The sequence below is a fragment of the Oryctolagus cuniculus genome, chromosome 19 (assembly GCF_051225735.1).
Source record: "Oryctolagus cuniculus isolate XC-2025 breed Fujian yellow rabbit chromosome 19, ASM5122573v1, whole genome shotgun sequence".
Classification (NCBI taxonomy): domain Eukaryota; kingdom Metazoa; phylum Chordata; class Mammalia; order Lagomorpha; family Leporidae; genus Oryctolagus; species Oryctolagus cuniculus.
Window position 1 is genome coordinate 48,232,274 of NC_142885.1, and position 4,703 is coordinate 48,236,976.

General features: G+C 34.4%; 1 pseudogene; it reads left to right on the forward strand.

Annotated features, from left to right (window-relative positions):
- The first annotated feature begins 2,721 nt into the window (after positions 1 to 2,721).
- Positions 2,722 to 3,596, forward strand: ORYCUNV1R-PS1656 (vomeronasal 1 receptor oryCunV1R-ps1656 pseudogene; annotated as a pseudogene).
- The last annotated feature ends 1,107 nt before the right edge of the window (positions 3,597 to 4,703 follow it).

Consider the following 4,703-nt stretch of genomic DNA (forward strand, 5'->3'; position numbering starts at 1 on the left):
ACTTGCTGATGAGAACCAAATGCCTCAAGAAACAAGCTGTAGAACTCAATACGTTCTATGTGGACTCTGGTGATAGTTAATTTTGTTTCAGCAGCTATTATTCATTTCTTGTATTTGAGCATGGGCACTCTGAGATAAGGAGCCTCCAGTCACCCCTATTAGGACACCTGCAACAGAGGGAACAGCTTTTCAATTTCCTTCCAAATTCCCTACCTTAGACCGCTGTTATGACTCTCACCCTCTCATGTTTATGATGTATAGGCACATGATGATAAGACATTTGCAAACCTATCATATCTGTAAGATTTTCAGAAATTTCTTTGTGCTGTGGATAACCAGTCACAGGTTTTACAATGTTATACAAAATATAGTCAATTAATTAGAAAAAATTTTGATTTCTAGAATTCAACATTAAAGCCTAAGGTACTATTTTGTAATACAGATTACATAGCTACATCTGAGATAAGTAGAGTACAAAAATCCACATATAGATGATATTTTTTGTAAAGCTATAATTCTCTGAATTTCACTCCTCTTTGCTTTGGTGTAAGTTCATAGATTTTGTGGTAATTCCTTTGTTCTTAGTATGTTAAATAGAGCTATTTGCCCCACTATAATTCACAATTACCTATATACTTTGGAGCTTAAAATATTGACACTAAAATAAAAATCAGAAAAATGATTATGAAATACATCTTCATTGTTCATCTTCTGATTTCACAAGGTTCATCCTTGTCCCCAGCAGAAAATGGTAACTGAGTATCATTTTTTCATGGTAAATTCTATGATAAGCATTCACATTTGTGTATTTTTAAATAAATCAATTGGAATCCATTTTTGTTTACACTATGATCAACTGTTATCTGACACGAACGGATTTGATCTCTATATATACCTTCTATTTTCTTTCTCCTATTGTCTGTACTGTATTATTCAAAACCCTTTAACTGTTTCCATGTCAGGGTTTACAAATTCAGCAAATTCAAACACAGGGTCCTCAATTAAGTTTAAATTACAGGAAATTAATAAATGATCTTTAGTAAAAATATGCAATATGTGTCTATTAGTTTGCAATAGCATGAAATTGGGATAAACTTTTATTTAAATCATTTACCTAAAATATGTTTAATGCAGTTTCTGTTTTTATCTACTAACTTCTCTTCTTGGGAACCATAATCCTCTGCAGTCCAGCGTCAGCATCAATGTCCTCAGAGCCTTGCTGAAATACTGTGTTGCCCTCCCATAGGTGAACACTTGCAGATGTGATAGGATTGCATCCAAGAGAGTGAGGTAGATATAACTTTGGGTCACAGAAGAAATTCTAAAATTATTTTCTGCAATATTTTATCTGATTGTCTCCTTGTTTTATGGCTCAAAATGCATTTCATTTATAAAATGGTTTAGGTATATTCTAGCAACATAAGCAAGTATTTGTATCTGTGACCTATTTATTTTTCACTAATACTTAAGAGGAACTATTAAAATCTAGGAATGATTATGATTGTGCCTTTAAGTCAACATGATATTGGTGCTTCTCCTGGTTTAACCTGAGAGCAAAACCAAGTTTGCTGAGAATGCACAACTTACTAATGGTAGCAACAGGTTGTTTGACTCTGGCAGTTCACATACACGAATATTTTAGTAAGTGAAGCTTTTGGTAAAATAGTATCAAACGTATAACAGACTCTATGGTTTCAACATTATAAACACAGGGATTTCAATTGGAATTATAATTTTTTCTAATTCAACTATGAATCTCTAAATATGAACCAAGGACAAAACTCCCCAACATACCTGAATACTTATATTAATATTCCTATATTGATACGAGTGGTATTGAAAACAATCACACACTCATTGGCCTTAGGAAATGAAGAGAATGTGGTAATTTTCAGTTTTCTCAGCATCACACAAGTAAACATTTGTCACATTGATATGGGTAAAATGTCCCCTCTGAGATGCATGTTGATATTTAATTGCCATTTATGCAGTATTAAGAGATGAGATAATTCAGAGATCACGGCCACAAAGGTCACACCTTTGTGGGTATAGTTGGTGCAATTTTAAAAAGGCATGTGTACTCTCTTGCTTAATCTTTTGCTATGGGAAAACACAGCAAGAAAACACACATCAAATGAAAGACCCTCCATTGTGAAATTTCCAATCTCCAGAACTGTGAGAAATTACATTTGTGTTATATAATTTTTCTGTTATAATTACATGACATGGAATGAAACCCCCAGATTAAATTAATTAGATAACATTGTTTTGCTTATATTTCATTTAATAGCATGATAATGTAATAGTGAAATTTTAACATTGTAAAATATGTTTAATAAGGCTTAAAAAGAATAATCTCAACTGTTGAGGATCTAAGAGTTTTTTAAAGCATGGAAGATTATTCCACAATTTTGTTAGCAATAAAAAATCACTATGTGTTGATCATGATGAAAATTTAGTATCAACTTATACTGTTCCTATTTGTTTTTCTCTTGCTAATTGAAAGCAATAATTTCACTGTACCCTACTGAATTGATGAGCTCATATGAGGAATTTTTGGTATGGAAACTGAAAATAACAGAAATCTGACACAATTCTGAAGATGGGAAGGTAACACACAGATTAGATTTATGGTATGCAGAGTAATGCCTGTTGATGATGAGAGATCTACTGTATTTGTTAGCTTTGCAGGCATGCATATATTTCCTCCCTGTTATTAAGATGAGCACACTTTCTGCATATATATATCTTATATATTATATATATTCATATAGATATATTCTCTGCCAAGCTGGCATTGGAATCTCATCCAACAACTTCCTCCTCTTCCACATCTTCACCCTCCTGCAGTATCACAAGCCAAAGCTTGCTGATCTGATCACCTGTCATCTGGCCCTTGTACACACAGTGATGCTTCTCACTGTGTTGTTTTGAGGTCTCTGGACATGTCTGAGTCTCTGAAATTTTTCAATGACTTCAAGTGTAAGGCTTTGTTCTGCATAATTAGGGTGATGAGGGGCCTCTCCATCTGCACCACCTGCCTCTTGAACATTATCCAGGCCATCACCATTAATCCCAGCAACTCCTGGCTGGCAAAGTTTAAACATAGCTCCACACAGTTCATCTTCTATTATTCTTTTTATTATGGTTTCTCTGTGTTTCAGCACTAGCACAATCATCCACACTATGGCATCTTCCTTTGTGACCCAAACCAATCTGATGGTTCTCACTAAATATTGTTCATTTCCCCCAATAAGCCCTAGCATCAGGAGTTTGATGTTCACACTGACAACATCCAGGGACGTCTTCCTTGTGGGAGTCATGCTGCTCTCAAGTGTGTACATGGTGATCCTATTGCTCAGGCATCAGAGGAGGTCCCTGCACCTTCACAGCACCAGCCTCTCCCCTCCTCAGAGAAGAGGGCCACCCAGACCATCCTGCTGCTGGTGAGTTTCTTTGTGGTCATGTACTGGGTGGATTTCATCATCCCATTCTCCTCAATGATACTGCGGACATATGACTCAGTTATCTTGGGTGTACAGGGTGTTGTGGTCAATGCCTTTGCCACTGTCAGTCCATTGGTGCTAATCAGTTAAAATAAAAGGATAATTAATATCTTTCAAAGTATACCATGGAAAAGCTTTGAATTTTAACAAACTGGGCTTTAAAAAGGGTGGTCTTTGGGTGAGTATGCAGCACAGAGGATGCTGCTTCAGATACACACATCCTATATCATAGTCCTGGGTTTGCATACCACCTCTGCTTCTGGTTCTGCTTTGTAAAAATGCATATCCTGGAAGGCAGTGCTTGCTGGTTTAAGTTTGTAGGTTTCTTAAGTTTGTAGGAGAAATATATGAAGATCTAGAATTCTGGATTTAGCCTTCTGTATGCTGCTGTTGCCAGCCTTTGAAGATAAAACCAGATGAGTGATATCTCTCTCTTTTTCTCTCTCTCTCCTATCACCCTATCCTTTTCAAATAAAGTAAAAATTAGTAAATATAAATTTTGATGATAATTGCCTTAAATAGATATTTCACACATGATGAAAATTATTCTAATGGGATATGTTCCTATGGGATTCAATAAATCCTTATGGAATTATAATTTATATCTAAGTACTTTGTAATCTATATTGTTGTGCAAAACATTTTCTTTCAGCTAACAAGCAACGTGGTTAAGTATTTCCATGTTTACCATTACTTGTTCTTTCATTTTGATTTCAGACTTCCACATAAGAAAACTTTTATTTCTTCTTTAAGTAATCACTGTAGAAGTACTTGCTGAAAATCAAATATTTCATGATTGTTATTTTGAAAAAAAAAATCACTTTTATAAAATAAAAATAGATAAGCATTCAATCCTAGCTTGGACATTAATTTTGTCATCAATGGTATTTTTATATTTCTCTTTTTTGTGTGTTTTTTTAATAAAGGCTGTGGAGATTTCACTGTCATTGTTTTTAAGTTTCAAGTATTTTCCTCCATGCATTCTTAAATTTGACTTCTACTCAGTTTTACTGAATTTGATTCTGATTTCTCTTTGAGAAATTTTACTTTTTAAATTTTTTACTATAATGAAATCATGTATTGAGTGTCTTATGTTTGATATATTATGTTGGGCATTTATAAACTGTATTTAATGGATTACATCTGTAGGACCCCAAAAGCGGTGTCCTCTTGTGACGACCCCAGAAACACAGACTC